Genomic DNA, 20,034 nt, shown 5'->3' with positions numbered 1-20,034 from the left:
ATTTCAGCTCGATATCACAGGGTAACTACTTCAAAATGAAGTGAGCCTTACCAGGAGATAAAGAACCTCACATCACTCAGATAGTCAAATCTAGGTTCTAGGACTATCAGGAATGTGGTAAGGGGCTTTCTGCATTAGAAAGGGAGCAATTACTAAATAGACCCTAAGACCTGTTGTCCTTAGCATTCAAGTAATTGTTATGGTTGATGATGATGATGATGATGATGAAAGCATTTGTTTGCATGACTATTTCCCCACTAGATTTTGAGCTCTTTGTTCCCAGCACCTAGAATTATGCCTGGCCCAAAGTAGACGCTCAACAAATATCTGTTAACCTGACCTGAATTATTATGGCACTGACTTGGTCACTGCTATAATGTGCTAACCACCAACATAGGAGTATCTCGGAGCTCGTGAGGCAGGAAGCATCGCTGCAACAACAGAGGAGGGGGTTGGATTACTGAGAGCTCTTGGAAAGATAGATATCTGGGAAGTTTGTAAGTATTTTAGATACAGTTCTAATAAAACTGTAGTGCTCAGTTGCCTACAAGTTTTTTACTGGTCCAGAACAAATCATAGTTTGAGAAGCACTTCGAAGTCTGAGGAGTGTTGAGGAAACAATGATTCATCAGTACTTGTTAAAGCACGGCAAAGCAGACTTTATTCAGGACTATCTCAACATGTATAGGGACCACTGCCATGGGATTTTGCAGTGAGGGAGAGAAATTGGGCTCAACTCCAAATACAGCAGGCACAAGTGGGAATTTTTAGCCAAGGAGGGGGCTGGAGGTAGGTAGATAGAAAATTACTAAGAAGAAGCATCGGGGGTAACGGGGATTCTGGCTAAATGGACCTAACAGAATTCTTGCTGAAGAGAGGACAGGGTAATCAGACATCACCTGGGGATGGTGGAGGATGAGGAACCTCATCAAACATTGAAGATGACCAGATATTGAGGAGGGGGGTTCTTGCTGAACTGACTTAGCAGGGCTTTTTGCTGAAACTGAATTTTATAAGCAAGGACACAGATGTACCTAGAAGAAGGTTCAGATGCCTGGCCAAAGTTTGGAAAATCTGAGAATCTTTGTCAAGAGAGATTTAACCTTTCCATTAAATAAAAAAGTAACAGAGCAGGACCCAGGGTTCTGTGAACAGTCTCAGGAACAAGTTAATGCCTTTGCTGCAGGCAATGGAGAATGAAGAGAAGACAGGAGGTTCAGTTGGAACTGTCATTCAACTTGGCCATGGGGCACAGGGGCCTACTTGCTGCCACAGATGTACAAAAGGATCAACCAAATGTTGAGACCTTGGCACCGGATGTGTCGGGGTGACCGGGGCTTGCTGTCTAGGCAGGTGCCACTAGAGCTGTCCTCTTGGATGCTACATGCCCCGGGAGACGCTTTATTTTCTGTTGTTGCTTTTTTTCTGTTAGTTTTGATTTGTTTTCTTGTCTCCTTGTGTGCCTTATTCTTTTTTAGTGTGTGCCAGATGTTGTGTTTGCAAAATTATTTGTGGAAATGATTTAGAGACTAGGGTGATGTTATCTTCCTCCAAAGTGGATCTATGTTTGCTTCTGTGAGGCATCAAAACTTGGTATCACCTCAATTCGATTTCAGGGCTTGGGAAGATTTGAAGCTGAACTACAGCATCTGTAAATGTCTGTTTCCTTCTGATTTGCCCTTATTCCTATGGTGCTGCCCTTTGAGAGTCCATCCCAAAAGGAGAACATTTAGTGAGGGGCCTTTCAAGGTGAGTCTTTCACAACAAAAGCTACTCCCCATCTCCATGAGGCTGTCAGTAATGCCTCCCAGCCTCTCCCTGGCTCCCTCCAGAAGCTGCAAATGCTCGAGTTGAATCACAGCCACAAGTGCTAGACTTACATCTCTAGGTCCTTGTTTTTCCCCAGAGTCATAACCCTATGTTCCTCATTGTCTTATTACTTCTCCAATGTTTTATGTATTTTTTCCAGTTTGTCTAATGGTCATCTGCAAGACAGTTAGTCCAAATTAGCCTGTTTGTTCTTACCAGAAGCAGAAGTTAAATATTGACCTGTACTACATTGTTCCTAGAACCCCATAGAGATGAACAAATCATCAGTGCTATTCCCCAGTTGCTCAGCAGGGCAAGGATTTGTGCCTGGCCTTCCAGGTACTTTTGGAGTAAGAGAATGCTGAGGTTGACCTCTGAGTTCCTCCAGGTGACAGGGTAGATGCACCATGAACAGGTCCAATGAGACCTCCCCTGTGTTGGAGTTTGTTCTCCTGGGCCTTTCTGCCCACCCAAAGCTGGAGAAGACATTCTTTGTGTTCATCCTGCTGATGTACCTGGTGATCCTGCTGGGCAATGTGGTCCTCATCCTGGTGACCATCCTTGACTCCCGCCTGCACATGCCCATGTACTTCTTCCTGGGGAACCTCTCCTTCCTGGACATCTGCTATACAACCTCCTCATCCTTGACAGCTTCCTGACCCCCAGGAAAACCATCTCCTTCTCAGCCTGTGCAGTACAGATGTTCCTCTCCTTTGCCATGGGAGCCACAGAGTGTGTTCTCCTGAGCATGATGGCTTTTGATCACTACCTGGACATCTGCAACCCCCTTAGGTACCCTGTGTTCATGAGCAAGGCTGCCTACATGCCCATGGCTGTCGGCTCCTGGGCAGCTGGTATCACCAACTCTGTAGTACAGATATCCCTAGCAATGTGACTGCCCTTCTGTGGGGACAATGTCATCAATCACTTCACCTGTGAGATCCTGGCAGTTCTAAAGTTGGCCTGTGCTGACATCTGCATCAACGTGATCAGCATGGTTGTGGCCAACATGATCTTCCTTGCACTCCCAGTCCTGTTTATTATTGTCTCATATGTCTTCATCATTGCCACCATCCTGAGAATCCCCTCAGCTGAGGGGAGGAAAAAGGCCTTCTCCACCTGCTCTGCCCACCTCACTGTCGTGATCGTCTTCTACGGGACGATCCTCTTCATGTATGGGAAGCCCAAGTCTAAGGACCCAATGGGAGCAGACAAACAGGACCTTGCAGACAAACTCATCTCCATTTTCTATGGAGTGGTGACCCCCATTCTCAACCCCATCATCTACAGCCCGAGGAACAAAGATTTGAAAGCTGCTATGAGGAACCTGGTGGCTCAAAAACACCTAACAGAGTGACTATCGCAGATCCCCAGACTGCGAGAAAGCATAACCTCCAAATTCCTCATTGTTCTTTTGGGGAAATGGTAACCAGGGAGGACCTTAGACTGTCAATAGAAAGAACCATAAAATTTCTGAGGCTGCTGGTTAGTTTGCTGGCTTTACACAGAATCGTGCTGTGTCATATCATAGCTATATTTTACTGACTAAACCTTAAATTTTTTGATACAGAATTTGATGAATATCCATAAGAGTTATAGAGGTGGTCAAAAGAGACAAAGAAACAAAAATTTTAGTGGTACTGGGATCTTGGAGGATACAGAATATGGTTGGGCTCTGTGTCCCTGCCCAAATCTCCTGTCGAATTGTAATCCCCAGTGTTGGAGGAGGGGCCTGGTAAGAGGTGATTGGATCATGGGGGCAGATTTCCCCCTTGCTGTTCTCATGATAGTGAGTCAGTTCCCATGAGATCTAGATGTTTAAAAGTGTGTAGCACCTCCCGTTTCACCCTCTTCCTCCTACTCCAGCCATGTAGGACATGATTGCTTCCCCTTTGCCTTCCGCCATGATTGTAAGTTTCCTGAGGCCTCCCCAGCCATGCTTCCTGTACAGCATGTGGAACAGTGAGCCAATTAAACCTCTTTTCTTTGTAAATTACCCAGTTTCAGGTATTTCTTTATATCATTGCAAGAATGGACTAATACAATGTTGTTGTGTCCTATGTAAAACTGCTACTTACTCTACTCTGATTTTGTGTTACCCCAGAGACCTTTGCTGTTTCTCATGTAGGGATAAATTGGAAAATGTCATCTGCCCCAACATATAATGGTGAGCATTAGCACTATGGCAGGAATTCTTCTCACATCTTAGCACTAGAAATAGTGAGACCTGAGCAGCTGCTTTGTTTTGACCTCATGGGCACTAAGAATCTTGTCATTCACAACATTCATCTATTTATTGTCACCACAGGAGAATTCAGAGGCAAACTTGCCACCCCACTGAAGCAGTAACTAAGTACTGTATGACTGGGTGCCAGTAGCTTCCAAACTTTTGTCCATGCAACCAACATGACGCATAGCAGTTACACACAGCACATATTCCATGAGTATGTCCACATTGTTCTGGAACACCAAAAAGACTGTGAGGAAGCAAATGCAAAAATAATTCTCAATCCTACAACTAATAACAGGCCAATAATAACAGTCATCCCCGACCATCTCTGACGCCAGTGAGATTGGCTGTGTGTCCTTTGCATCTCAAAGAGCTCTAAGTCCATGACTTCCTTCTACACTCAAGGAACAGACTGAGATAGGAGTGAAACTTAATGTGTTATAGTGACTATTTTCAGTCCACTTTATATTTGTAAATGTCAGTGTCTTCATCCATTTTTGCTGCTATAACAATATACCTGAGACTAGGTAATGTATAAATAGCACAAATTTATTTCTCACAGTTCTAGAGGCTGGGAAGTCCAAGATCAAGGCACCAACATGTTCAATGTCTGGTGACAGTCCAGTCTCTGCTTCCAAGATGATACCTTGAACACTATGTCCTCACATGGCAGAAGGGATGAAAAAGCAAAAAAGGGGCTAGCTAGTTCCCTCCAGCCTTTTAAGGTTACTAATCCCATTCATGGGGTTGTACCTTTTAATACTATCACATTGATAATTAAGTTTCAACATATGAATTTAGGGGAACCATTCAGACCATGGCAGTCAGTTATTATCAAATTTTGGTCCTTTAGCCATGCCAAGACATACTAGGTTGTTTTCTCCTTTTCTTTTCTCTTTTTTTCTTCCTCATCCCCATGTGAAATAAGACTCAGGTCTTTGCCCTAAATGCATTTTTATTGGTGGGAGTGTAATGAGGACATAGAGAGGGTGGCCTAGAGAATTAAAACAGCTGGAATTCACCAGTTCCCATCACTTTTTAAAAAGCCTAAGCCCATTAAAGAGACACATTCAGATGTCCAGAAGGGGAAGAAGAAAGAGCAGACGTGAAAACAGGAAGGAGGAGAGATTTCTTCCAGAGGCCGGAGAGAGGTGGAGGTCGCAGATCCCACTCTAGGCAGGACTCACCCCTACTGCAAATGTGAGAACCAGCTATTATGTATGTCTGTGCCAGTTACGCATTTGGAAACCTGGAGAATGACTACCAGTGGTTAGTTCCATAAAAATCCATTTGTCCTATCAGGAAACAAACTTGGACCTAGACCCCATTTATCACCTGATTTCCATATACTCCTACAGTAGATGCTCCTTTGGGTTCCTTGGTATTGGTGTCAGTTAAGATTCTATAACCAGCAGCCCTCAAAATATTGGGGTATTCCATTTTCCCCAGTGTACAGCTACTCAGGGAAATAGTCACAAGTTCCTGGAGGGAAATATAGAGAAAATCACCACTACATACATGCAAGGGAATGCCCTTGAGGCATTCTTCCTCAAAGAACAGCCTCTCCTTCAATTGAGGTATTTTGGATCTGAGAATTAATTTAGGTCTGGAATTGAGTGAATGATCATAATTTTTCAACAGGGAAGCTGTTATCAGGCTTCTGCTCATCCATGCTTGATTTTTTTTTAATTACCTACATTTACAACCTTCTAAATTGCCTACCTGTCTTGCTCCCAGGAACATCACAGTTTCATACTCATTACCGTACATTCCTGTGGGTCAGGCCCTCTGGTTGCTATTCTGACCTTGCTGTCTATTACAGTAATTAATCTTCTTGCCCCTAATAGTTAAGTGCTGCCATCAGGCCTCTACTATTCTGGAAAATTATCATCTCCATTAACACTAGGGACCCCACTTCCAAAACAGCACCTCCTACAGTCAGCCTCAGCTGACAGAGGATAAACACTGCTGAGGTTCTCAATAATGCACCTCACTAGTGCATTTTCTTATTAACTTAGTGAAGAGAGTGTCCTCTAGCCTTCCTAGGGAACATAGCCATCTGGTAGGTCTAATTTAAAAGTCCATTGAGCATACCAAATTCTTTGAACCTTTTGGCTCCTTCCTCTACACTCTGCCAAGGCAGTTTGATGTTTCCAGGAGCCACCCCAACCGTCCTGAAGGATCTCTTGGTTGCCAGACACCCTCTCTAAAACAGCGGCCAGCAGAACAGCAGCCTGTTCCTCTGTGGGGGCTGTGATGGCCTGATGACTTTTAAAGAAGTCCCTTTCAATGAGCAATTTGAAAAAATTGTGATTCCTGGCATACACCCACTCTCAACTCCTTAGAAATAGCATAGGTTTAATATGAATTTAGGCCCAAAAAATAGAGAAGCCTTATTTCACAAGACATGAGGCATTTCTGTGACTCTGATACCAGATAACATAAACTCTAGTTCCAGGCATATTCAGAAGGAAATAATGCCAATGTTGTTTGTACAAAAGTGAGTCGGCACCTTTTATGCATCATTATGGGTCTGAAATGCCTGGCATGTTTGAAGACAGAAGGGAATAAAGGCAGCCAATGATGATATAAATGGAGCAACTGACCATCTGAGCAATTGAATATAATTGGAAGCAATTGGCATGGGTCAAGACAGGAACCAGGGGAGGTGTCAGTAGAAAAATGGAGTTCTAAAGGCCGGGCACGGTGGTTCGTGCTTGTAATCCCCGCACTTTGGGAGGCCAAGGCGGGCAGATCACCTGAGGTTGGGAGTTCGAGACCCGCCTGGCCAACATAGTGAAACACCATCTCTACTAAAAATACAAAAAATTAGTTGGGTGTGGCGGCGGGCACCTGTAATCCCAGCTACTTGGGAGGCTGAGGCAGGAGAATCACTTGAACCCAGGAGGCGGAGGTTGCAGTGAGCAGAGATCATGCCATTGCACGCCAGCCCACGTGACAGTATGAGACTCTGTCTCAAAAGAGAAAAAGGAAAAATGGAGTTCTTGCTGGGCATGGTGCTCATGCCTGTAATCCCAGCACTTTGGGAGGGTGAGGCAGGAGGTTCTTTTCAGGCCAAGAGTTTGAGACCAGCATGGGCAACAGAGTGAGACCCCCCACTCCATCTCTACAAAAACATTTTTAAAAGCTAACCAGGTGTAGTGGTGCACACATGTAGTCCCAGATACTCGGGACTGAGGCAGAGGGATAGCTTGAGCCCAGAAGTTCAAGGCTGTGGTAAGCTGATTGTGCCACTGCATTCCAGCCTGGATGACAAAGCCAGACCCCAGAAAGAAAATGGAGGTTTCATGGCTCTCCTCATCCCCAAGGTATTCACTTCTGGAAAAATTAATGGTTAGGATTACCCAAGTATACATAAATTCTAAACAAATATATCCTACGTACATAGAGCTCTTCTTAGCACAGGGTGCTGGAAGAAAGCTGGCTTACAAGTTTTCAACTTTACAATGGTGAAAAAGTGATACACATTCAGTAGAAACTGTACTTCAAGTACCCATACAACCATTTTTTTCACCTTCAATATAGTAGTCAATAAATTACATGAGATATTCAACACTTTCTTATAAAATTACTTTGTGCTAGATGATTTTGCCCAACTGTAGACTGCTGTAAGTGTTTTGAGCACATTTAAGGTAGGCTAGGCTAAGCTATGATGTTCAGCAAGTTAAGGGTATTAAATGCATTTTCAACTTACAATATTTTCCATTTATGATGGGTTTATCACGACGTTGCGCCATTGCAAGTTGAGGGGCATTTGTATTCCAGCTGAGCCTGGAGGACCGTGATCAAGGAAGTAGTAAGGCTGGTATGCTTTGCACAGGAATTGGCCTGATTAGTCCCTAAGACTCCTTCCAAGCTTGGGCCTACCATTGTCTATGAGCGAAACAAAAGCCAGAATTGAAGAATGGCCTGTACGGTGGTGTGTTTTAGGAAACCCTGGATAAGCAGAGAGCATCCATCCTGTGACTGTTTCTATGACTATTTTGCATGACCACTGAAAGAAAAACACTGGCAAACACTCCAAACATGAATACTTCCAAATCAAATTAATTAGGCTTAAGTGATCCCAAAATAGAAACATCCCTCATCTTTCTTCTTACAAGAGAATGAAGGTTTGAACCATGATTCAATTTGTGGAATAAACCATATGGCTTCCTTCCCAGGACGGAAGAGGAGCTGCTCAAGGGGAATCAAAACATCCAGCCCTGGGTCAGAGAGGAATCTGACCTTGGAGACATGGGGCCCAGACAGAGTCCCTACAGATCCTGCCCTGACCTGTGTATGGAAGACGTCAGGGGTAGATGGATATTCATTCAGTCTTTTAGTCTGACCTTCACATTTAAAAGCAAAGAGGAAAACAGCCCTAGTTATAGGGCTGGGCCTCAGATCCAACTTAAAGGCTTACCAGTGGAATAAGAACATCTGCCCCCGTTCCTTAGACATATGTTTTGGATTTTATTGCACTTTCTCTCTTCATCTGAGGACAGATGTGATAGCTCTTTCCTTCTGAGGATGTTGTGAGAATGACAGTACATAAGGTGCCTAGTACATAATTTTTCATTTTTTAAATTTTTTTGAAACAAGGTCTTGCTGTCTCACCCATTCTGGAGTGCAGTGGTATGATCATGGCTCACTGCATCCTCAACCTCCTGGGCTCAAGCAGTCCTCCCACCTCAGCCTCCCGAGTAGCTGTGGAACTGGCAAAAGGATCTAGTTGCTCACTGCTTGTGGAATGAAGTCAAAATAATAATGAGTTATGATACGGAAGAGCCATATTCCTTTATTATCCATGCCAGCAAGGGGAAGAGTAGACAGCAAATTCCAGTCTTTCAATTTGTGGAGGGAATGCAAGGGTTTTTGGTGGTGGTGGTGGTTTTTTTTTTTTTTTTTTTTTTTTTGAGACAGTCTCACTCTGTCACCCAGGCTGGAGTGCGGTGGCATGATCTCGCTCACTACAAGCTCCACCTCCTGGGTTCACGCCATTCTCCTGCCTCAGTCTCCCAAGTAGGTGGGATACAGGCACCTGCCACTGCGCCTGGCTAATTTTTTTGTATTTTTAGTATAAACGGGGTTTCACCGTGTTAGCCAGGATGGTCTCAATCTCCTGACCTCGTGATCTGCCTGCCTCGGCCTCCTGAAGTGCTGGGATTGCAGGCGTGAGCCACCGTGCCTGGCTGGGAATGCAAGGGTTTTTAAAGAAGGCATTTTGGAATGTGGAAAAGGCAAGTGGGGCTAGGAGATGCCAGGTGCTATGACAGTCCGATGGCTCATCTTGTATTATTGTTCCATTTGGTGAAGGGGCTGGTGCCATCGTGGATCCTACCAGGTTATAAATTAATCACAGTCAACCTTGTGATCTCTCTTCAGCTGAGAGTGGGTTCCAGCCCTGAGGTAACCTTTTGTTGGACAGAGAATTCTGGAGGTGTCTGGTCCCTATCAGGATCTGACCTCTGAAGCATCAAAGGAAGCATATGACCAGATAAGTGAGCATGGTGTGTGCTTAACAAGCATCTAGGTAAATAAATGTGCATAAGGCATGGGAGCACAGAATGGGAAAAGAAAGGGAGTGGAGGTTCACAGCCCATTCTGAGGCTGTATTTCAAGATGAAAGGTAACACATAAGCAGTCTGTCTCAAAGTTATATCTTGAGACTGGGGGTGGGAGGAGGAAGAAAGGGGACAGGAAAAAGAGTTATAAAATGCATTTTGAGGCTTAGCTGCTAAGCTGCTTGATTATAGCTGGGACTACTGGTGCATGCCCCCAAACCCAGCTATTTTCTAAAAAAAAAAATTTTGTAGAGATGGGGTCTCATTGTGTTGCCCAAGCTGGTTTTGAACTCCTGAGCTCAAGCAATCCGCCTGCCTCAGCCTCCCAAAGTGCTGGGATTACAGAGGTGAGTCACCGCATCTGGCCTCCTAGTACAAAATTTATATTCAATTGATAATAGCTCCTACCACTGCTTCTACAGCTGCTGTTGCTGTTGTAGCCCTTGCACTGATTTTTTAGCATGTCTGTCTTCTCCTAAATATTGAGCTCTTTAAAGTAGAAACTTTGATTTTCATCTCTGAGTACCCGGCACTGAGAATCAGGCCTGGCACAGAAGGTGTGCTCAGTAGCCATCTCTTGACTTGAGCCAAACGGCCACGGCACAGACACTGCGTGCTTGCACAGGTACAGGACAGTCTCACAGCTCCTTGCTGGAAGTGCTCCTGTAGCAACCTGGGAAGGGGTCAGATCACAAAGCAGAGCTCGGAGGAGATGGATTTCTACAGAGTTTGTATGGTTTTCAAGCACAGGGTAAAATAAAGCCAACTGCAAAACCCCTGGATTGTCAACAAGCTTATGATGACCCAGGATAAATCACATGTGAGCACCTAGAAATCCGAAAGAGAGATTTTTAGTTCCCTGAAAAAAGCAAGGGAAATCTCAGGACCAGCCTCAGAAGCAAGTCAGTGTCTTTCGTGAGAGCTGATGGGGAATGGGGAGGAGGGAAGCTCAGAGATAACTGAACTTCAACTTGGCCAAAATGTGCAGGAGGCCCCTTGCTATCCAGTCATAGAGGCTCACTGGTGAAGTGAAATTTACTTAAAGGTCAGTAAAAGTTTAAAGTCTTGGCACTGGAGTTACAGGGTACCTGGGACTGACTCCTGGCTGATATCACCAGAGCAGAGGAGTTCTTGGCCCATCTGCCCTAAGGGAAGGGAAGAGACTAAATGTCATCAGTCACCTGCCCTTCTATGGGACATCATCAACCACTTGACCTGTGAGGTCCTGACTGTCCTGAAGTTGGCCTGTGCTGACATCTCTATCAACGTGATCAGGCAAAAGGCCTTCTCCACCTGCTCTGCCCACCTCACAGTTGTGGTCATCTTCTACAGGACCATCCTCTTCACACATGGGAAGCCCAAGTCGAAGGACCCACTGGGGGCAGACAAGCAGGATTTTGCAGACAAACTCATCTCCCTCTCCTATGGAGTGGTCACCCCCATGCTGAACACCATCATCTACAGCCTGAGGAAAAAGGGTGTGAAGGCTGCTGTGAAGAACCTGGTATTTCAGAAACCCCTAACTGAATGACAGACTGTCAGAATCCCAGGTGGCCAGAACATATGATCTCTAAGCACCTCACTGTGCTCATGGGGAAATGATAACTCAGAGGAAAGAAGGGACTTTCCCAAGGTCCAGGCCATGAACCATGGGACTAGGACGAACAAGTAAACTGAGTGTCCCCTGTTGTGTCACAAGTAATGGAAGCCTCTATCAAAGGACCTAGAGGGAAAGTGCCCCCACATTTCTACTTTTAATTTCCCATTGCCCCATTTCCTCACCTATTTTTAATTTTTTGGCCTTGAATACATTTTTGGGTTACCACAAATCCTTTCTGACATGAGAGTAGGCATAATTGCAACCAAAGAAACAAAGCAACAAAAAAGCAAACAAAAAACCCAAATGAACTAATGACAAGACATGGCAGTGGGGGTTGGGGTGGGGGCTGGCCGTCGGAGCCCCTCTGTGGACCTTAGCTGTTTCTCTCCCCTGCTAGAAGCTAGTTTTAGACTGCATGGCTTTGGGGTCCTTTCAAAGTTGACCTTCCAAGGCAGTGATTCTAGCCACAGGACCTTGAGTATTGTGGTGTATTAGGCCATTCTTGTACTGCTATAAAGAAATACCTGAGACTGGGTAATTTATAAAGAAAAGAAGTTTAACTGGCTCATGGTTCTGCAGACTATACAAATATGGCTCCAGCATCTGCTTAACTTCTGGGGAGGCCTCAGGGAGCTTTTACTCATGGCAGAAGGTGAAGTGGGAGCAGGCACTTCACATGGCCAAAGCAGGAGTGAGCGAAAGAGAGAGAAAGATAAAGAGAGAGAAAGAGAGAGAGAGCAGGCAGGAGGTGCCACACTTTACAACAACTGAATCTTGGGAGAACTCACTATCACAAAGACAGCACCAAGCCATGAGGAATCTGCCCGTGATCCAAACACCTCCCACCAGGCCCCAGCTCCAGCACTGGGGATTACAATTCAATATGAGTTTTGGGTGAGGAAAGTATCCAAACTATATCACGTGGAAATACCACTGGCCATCCGAATTGAATTATTATAACAGCAGCTTCTAGCACTTCCAGAGAAAACAAGATAGCTGTTCAAAGAGCATCTGAGGGGAGGGAGTGGAGAGGCAGCCGCTCAGGTCAGCATAGACCGCAGAGTGCTTTCAGCCCAGGCCAGGCAGCCTGACACCTGCCTTCCAAGTCCAGCCCTAACACTATTTCCCGCTGCTGAGCACTTGGCTAAGTCTCCTTCCCTCTCTGGGCCTTGATTTCTTTGTCTGTAAAATGAGAGCGTATAGCCCATCCCTCTCACTAGCCAGTACAACTGGGGACTGCCAGAGAAGGGGAACTCATGGCTCGCACCCCACCACCCGCCACTCTTTGATTAGGGGTCTCCTCTGGGGTCGCCCCTCCATTCATTCCCTCCACAGTTCGTGAGCAATTGTTCCTAACTTCCAGTGCCACTTACAGAATTGGGTGGCTGGTTGCAGCTCTAGCTACCTGTGCCTGCTGCAAACCTGCCACCTGGTGGACATTGCTGAAGCTGACAATTGAAATTTCTGCAAGCTCCTGAGATAGGTGCTTCTCAAACTCGAATGTTTTCATGAGTTATCTGAGAATGTGGATAAGGATTCAGTGAGTCTGAGGTAGGGTCTGACATTCTACATCTCTAACAGATTTCCAGGTAATGTCTATGCTGCTGAACTCTGCAGGCCACGCTTTGAGGAGCAAAGCCCTAGAAGATGTGGGACCAGGGCAGGGGGGCTGAAGGAAGAGGCAGGGTAGGAAGACGTCCTGGCGCAAGTCTCCTACTGTGAGCCAAGCCCTTGGGCATCAGCAAGCCTGTGAGGTGTTCATCAGCCCGGCAAATTCCCTCATAGCAAAAGCCTAAAATGTCAATGCTTTTAAGTCTCTGGGTTGCAGATTTCACTTAATTTTTGGCCTTTGAGTATCCCTTAGTTTCTGGAAGGCTCATCAGTACCTTTGAAAAAAATGTTTTTACATTTTATTCAGCATGCTCAGTTGTGTTTCACACTCAGCAAGACGAGAATACTCAGAGAATCTAATTGTTCATGCTGCCAGAAGAGATACCCTTGACCAGTGTGGTTTTATATTCCCAAAATCAAGTTGCCCATTTGCTCCCCCTAGTCAATCAATAGTTTCATTAATTCATGGAGATGAACAAAGACTCCCTAGAATGAAACATTTGTTTTTCTCTTAGAGTGTCAAATTAGACAATAATCTTAAAAATTAGGCTTTCTGGCCAGGCATGGTGGCTCACACCTGTAATCCCAGCATTTTGGGAGGCCAAGGCAGGAGGATCACCTGAGGCCAAGAGTTTCAGACCAGCCTGGGAAACATGGTGAGACCCCATCTCTACAAAAAAATTTAAAACTAGCTGGGTGTGACAGCACACACCTGTGGTCCCAGCTACTTGGAAGGCTGGGGCAGGACCACTTGAGCCCAGGAGTTCAAAGCTGCACAGAGTGAGCCTTGATTGCACCACTGCACTCTAGCCTGGGCAACAGAGTGAGACCTCATCTCAAAAAAATTAGGCTTTCTGAGAGAAAAGAGAGTTTTTAAAAATCCAGAATTTCTCTTTTATAGATTAAGAGCAAAATTGGGGGTTATCAGCAGTTTGGGTTTACCTTTATCTTTACTAAAAGGTATAGGCAAGAGAATTCACGATATAATAATTAAGGTTTCCAATGTCCTTAGGGAGAAATGGAGTGCTTTCTTAGCTAGAAGCTTCGTCAGATTGAAGAGGATAATCAGAAAAGATAGAACTAGTGTAAGATTCTATTGATTGGATAGGGAGGAATTTAACACCTTCTCCATCCTGGGCTGGTGCCCAAGCTAGAGGTTGTGGGTGATGTTGAGAAAATAAAACCTCTGATAGAAAGTCCATATTTGTTAAGGGCGAATCCATGAATATTTATGGTTCTTTACTTCTCCAGAATGACCAACATCTTATGGATGCTACAAGCCCAGAAGGACTGGGCCTGCAACAGACCACCAACTCCAAGACACTCTCAGCCCCGATGGCACATGAAAGGGGTCCAGAATTCCTGTCCCCATTAGAAGGATACAGGGGTGGTTGGACATATTATCTGATCATGTTGTCAGCAGGATCACCATGGTGAGTGATGAAGTGACCCCATTACTAAATCTTTCCATTTAATGGGTCAAGGCCATTGAATGGACAGATTTAGAACAAATGGGAATATTAGCCACATCTTCAGGGGTCCATTGTATCAGCAGTGTCAAAGCAGGCCCAAGCCAGTTGGGCGTTGATGTTTCTGGAGCAACTGGATAGTCGTACGGGGGAAGAAATGAACCTTGACCTTTACTTCACACCATTCACAAAACTTCATTTGAAATCAATCATAGACATAAATGCTTAAGCTAGAACTACGGAAAGTCTAGAAGAAAACACAGGAGAAAATCTTTGTGACCTCAGAATAGGCAAAAGTTTCTTAAGATGCAAAAAAGCAAGAACCCTAAAGGAAATAAGTGCCAAATTGGACTTCACCAAAGTTTAAAACTTATGCTCTTCGGACAATACCATTAAGAAAATGAATGGGTAAGCAACAGATTGACAGACGATAGTTGCAATGCATATATCTGATAAAGGACTTGTATCCATAATATGTAAAGAACTCTCACAATGCAATAAGAAGGCAGTCCCCGAAAATGTGGGAAAGATTTGAACAGATGCTTCACAAAGGAGTTTCACAAAAGATTTATAGATGTCCAAGAAGCACATGAAAATTGTTCAGCGTCATTAGTCACTATGGAAAATCAAATTAAAACCACAATGAGATTTCACCCTACACTCATTGGAATGTCTAAAATTTTAAAGACTGACAATACCAAGTGTTATGGAAGACATGTAGCAACTAGAACTCACATACATTGCTGATGAGAATGTAATATGGTACAATCCTTTGGAAAACAGCTACTGGTTTCTTATAAAGTTAAACATACACTTCCTTGTGACAATAGTTCAAGTCTTGAGTTTTGTATTTTCTTAGATTCTGTATTTGTCTATTTGACATCCGTTAATTTCAGGGCCAAACTAACAACCAAAGTTGTTTACATCTCCTCTGAGATCCAGAGCCTATACTCTGAACCACCTCCTTATCTAACTCACACACCAACCAATATTTCCCTGCCCTAAACCACCCAGGGCCATGTATCGGACAACCAGAGACCCCCCTCATAGCCCAGAACCCACATATTTTTCAATCCTATGCTGTCTACCCACCCCTGCCCTGCCTTTCCCAAGGAAACTGTAATAGAGTCTCTGGCCTAGGCTCTCCCCTCACTCTTGCTTCTGCCTCCTGAAAAAACCTTGGTGCTTCCCCACATGACCCCAGCATGGAATGGTGTGACCTCTCCTCTTGGGAAATGTAAGTAATAAAAATCTTCTTTCAAAGGCATTGGCCTCTATGTATCTTCACTCGGTCATCTACATAAATTAAGATGACTCGAGTACATCTTGAGACATGAGTGTTTACATAAAAGAAATAAAAATATACATCCATACAAAGACGTGTACACAAATGCTCATAGAATCTTTATTCATAATAGCCCCACATTGAAAATAACTGAAATATTCATCAATAAGTCAAAAGATAAACAAATTGAGGTACATCCATACAATGAAATACTACCCAGCAGTAAAAAGGAACAAAATACCCAAAAAATGCTAAGACATGGGATTATCTCAGAAACATTATACTAAGTGAAAGAGGCCAGACACAAAAGAGTACATGGTGTATGATTGGAATTCTAGAAAAGTCATAGCTAATATATGGTGACAAAAATCATACCAGTTGTTGCCTGGAGCCTGGTGAGGTGCGGGGTTGATTGCAAGGGCATGAAGAAGCTTTGGGGAGTGGTGGGAATATTTTATATCTTGATTTTGTGATGGTAGTTACACAAGAGCATACATTTCTTAAGACTCATGGAACTGAATCTTAGAATGGGTACTTTTTTTTGTTTTTTGAGATGGAGTCTCGCTCTGTCACCCAGGCTGGAGTGCAGTGGCGTGATCTCAGCTCACTGCAAGCTCCGCCTCCTGGTTCCATTTTCCTGCCTCAGCCTCCTGAGTAGCTGGGACTACAGGCGCCCGCCACCACGCCCGGCTAATTTTTTGTATCTTTTAGTAGAGACGGGGTTTTACCGCGTTAGCCAGGATGGTCTCCATCTCCTGACGTCATGATCCTCCCCGCTCGGCCTCCCAAAGTGCTGGGATTACAGGCGTGAGCCACCGTGCCCGGCCTAGAATGGGTACATTTTATTGTGTGCAAATTATACCTCAGTAAAGTCAATTTTTTAAAAAAGAAGCAACTTCTTTCTTCAGTTCTCATTCTTATCTGAATTGTTATGTGTAATTTTTTAGCTGACTGAACTAGTAATTTTCTTTAGCTTATACACTGTCCCCACCCTAATTCTCATTTCAAATAGTTCTAAAATGTAGCCAAGTGCAAATAGATATAAAAATGTGGTCAAGTGCAGAATAAGAGACGTAAATATAGCAGAGAAAGAAATATGGGTCAATTTTTGCAGAAAACCCATTACAGTATTTCTAAAAATTAACCAGAAAACTGTTAGCAGTAATATGAGTTCAGAAAAGTTAGAAAATAGAAATAAGTTCCCCAAAATCGATTGTATTCCCACATACCTACATATACATTCCTGTGTTCAACAAGCAACAACACAAACTAAGAACAAAAAAAAAAAAAAACAAGGAATACTATTGTATTCATAATAATTACAAATATCAAATAATTGAGAATAATCATTATTCCAGAATGACAGATCAAGTCAAGAATAAAAGTATAAGACTGTTTTCTTTTTGTTTTTATTTATTTATTTTTTTAGAGACAGAATCTTGTTGCGTTGCCCAGCCTGGATGGAGTACAGTGGTACCATCACAGCTCACTGCAACCTTGAACTCCTGAGGCTCAAGCTATCCTCTGGCCTCAGCCTCCCTCAGCTAAGACCACAGGTACACACACCACCATGCCTGGGATAGATAGATAGATAGATAGATAGATAGATAGATAGATAATAGATAGATAGATGATAGATAGATAGATAGATAGATAGATAACAGATAGATAGATAGATTTGGTAGAGTTAGGCATATATATATATATATATATATTTGGTAGAGTTAGGGGTCTTGCTATATTGCCCAGGCTGGTCTCAAACTCCTGACCTCAAGCAATCCTCCCGCATGGACCTTCCCAAGTATGGATTACAGGTGTGAGCCACTGCATCCAATCAAGACTAGTATAAGAGTATAAAGGAAAGCAGGGGGATTGGCTAGGGATTTGGGGAAAGAAATACAATAAAAGTGACCTTTATTCCTAAAGTAGAAGCTCTCAAATTGTAACAAACAAAAGAACTTCTTTAATATGGCCGGGTGTGGTGACTCACACCTGTAATCCTAGCACTTTGGGAGGCCGAGGTGGGCAGATCACTTAAGGTCAGGAGTTCGAGACCAGCCTGCCCAACATGGTGAAACCTCATTTCTACTAAAAAAAAAAAAAAAAAAATTAGCCAAATGTGATGGTGTATGCCTGTAATCCCAGCTACTCAGGAGGCCGAAGCAGAAAAATCGCTTGAACCCAAGAGGCAGAGGTTGTAGTGAGCAGAGATCACACCACTGCACTCCAGCCTGGGTGACAGAGCAAGACTCTGTCTCAAAAACAAAAACAAAAACAAACTTATTTAATATACATATTGCTGGGCTTTGTCCCCAAAGATTCAAATTCCACTATGTTTGAAGTAGGGCTGATAGGAAATCTGGCCTTATAAACACAGTTATTTGGTGTTTTAAATTATCCAAAATACTCTGCTGAACACTGTAAATTGCTAGTGAAGAATAATGGAACAATACAAGGATCTTTTGAAGATCACAATGTCAGATTCTTCCTACCAGATTTGAACTTATATGCAGGGTAACAATTATTGAACTATACACCATTGGATTTTTGTTTTGCAAATCATTCATATTCATGATACCAGAAAAATGAATCCAAACTGTAAGAATTTAATACATATACATCAGACCAAAATTAATAGCTTAAAGAAGGAATCATGTTTTAATAAATAGTGGAACAGCAACAACATTCAATTGAATGAAGGTTGCCTTTGATCCATACATCACACCATATACTTCCATAAACTTCAGCTGGATTAAACAACAAATGCTGTTATGATTACAAAAAGCTAAAAAAGAACACAATGACATATTTATACCAGCTGTAGAAGAGAGTGTGATTCATTATTCTGGGAGAGAAAGAAGGTATCAGAATTAAAATAGATATGTTGAAACATACATTATACAAAACTCTGGAATAATATAACCTGATTAAACAAGAATCTAATTTTTCCCCAGTGGAGGTTCGTCACATCCCACAAGTAGTTAATTTGAGTTTCTTTAAAAATATAGCTATTCTAAATAACTTTTAATATGCAAGACAGTGGACATACACGAATGTGTTGTTTTTCAATTTTTGACATGCTAGAAGCTACTACCACATTAACATGTGTCCTGTCGAATTGACTCACTTTTGATTAGACCTTGGAATAATTATTTTCCTGCCATCTCTGTGCAATCTTCTTTAAATGTCCTTGATTCGAAAAAAGTGTGGCTCTGCACTTATCTTTTCTCTTTTCTCTGTTTATTACTAGAATAGATTCAGATGTGGAATGATCTTTCTTTAATCCAAGCCTATGCACATAGCTCATGTAAAATTATACAAAGAAGTACAAATATGTGCTGTTCTCAATTAAGTGTTGGGCAAGGCTATGAATCATCTGCTTGGTGCATGTTCTTTTTATGGCATCATAGCCAATTGCACAATAACAAGAGAACATGTCACACAAAAATAATGTGCATTATAAATAGTATGAGGATTAACCACAAATTTTGGTTGCTACTACCTTATAAATAGCATCAAGATTAAACATAAGTCTTGGTTGCTACATCTTTGGTTCTTTTCAATGTGTGATAAGAAATTTGAGCAGCTGTCATATTAGTGAATCAGTTTTTTCAGATTTTTAACATCTAACATTTTTTAAATTAATAAACTTTTTTAGCACACTCTGGTTCACACTTGAGTGGAAAGTACAGTGGGCTCCCACACATCCTCTGTCCTCACATATGCACAACCTCCCCCACTATCAACCAGAGTAGTACATTTGTCTCAATTGGTTAACCTACATCAAGACATCATCACCCAAAATCCGTCATTTGCATTGGGGTTTACTCTTGGTGTATACATTACTCTATGGTGTACCCATAGAATACATTCTGTGGGTTTTGACAAGTGTATAATGACATGTATCTACCACTGCAGTATCATGCAGATTAGTTTCACTGCCCTAAAAAATCCTCTGTGCTCTGCCTTTCATCCTTCCCTTCCCCCAACCCCAGGCAAACACTAATCATTTTACCGTCTTCATTGTTTTACCTTTTCCAGAATGTCATATATTTGTAATCATAAAATATGGAGCCTTTTCAGATTGGCTTCTTTCACATAGTAGTATGCATTTAAAGTTCCTTCATGTCTTTTCATGGCTTAATAGCTCATTTCTTTTTAGCACTGAATAATATTCCACAGTCTGGATGCACCACTAAAGGACATCTTGGTTGCTTCCAAGTTTTGGCAATTAGGACTAAAGCTGCTATAAATATCCATGTGCAAGTTTTTATGTGGACATAAGTTTTCATGAACCAATATTTAAACAGAAATTTCTCAGTGCTTCATTTTCAGGATACCATCTTAATTTAAATAAAGAGTTGTGTGGGATTGCAAGTTAAGTTATTTCAAAAACGGTGACCCTTTGCAAGGTACTCATCTCTATGAATCAGGATTTTCTCTATAGCAGGCAACAAAAAGAA

General features: G+C 42.8%; 1 pseudogene; it reads left to right on the top strand.

Annotated features, from left to right (window-relative positions):
• The first annotated feature begins 2,216 nt into the window (after positions 1-2,216).
• LOC100994811 (olfactory receptor 13C7-like) lies at positions 2,217-3,166 on the top strand (annotated as a pseudogene).
• Positions 3,167-20,034: the final 16,868 nt, after the last annotated feature.

The sequence above is a fragment of the Pan paniscus genome, chromosome 11 (genome assembly GCF_029289425.2).
Source record: "Pan paniscus chromosome 11, NHGRI_mPanPan1-v2.0_pri, whole genome shotgun sequence".
Taxonomy (NCBI): Eukaryota; Metazoa; Chordata; class Mammalia; order Primates; family Hominidae; genus Pan; species Pan paniscus.
Note: the sequence above shows the minus strand (reverse complement) of the source record. Positions and strands in the feature narration are given on the sequence as shown.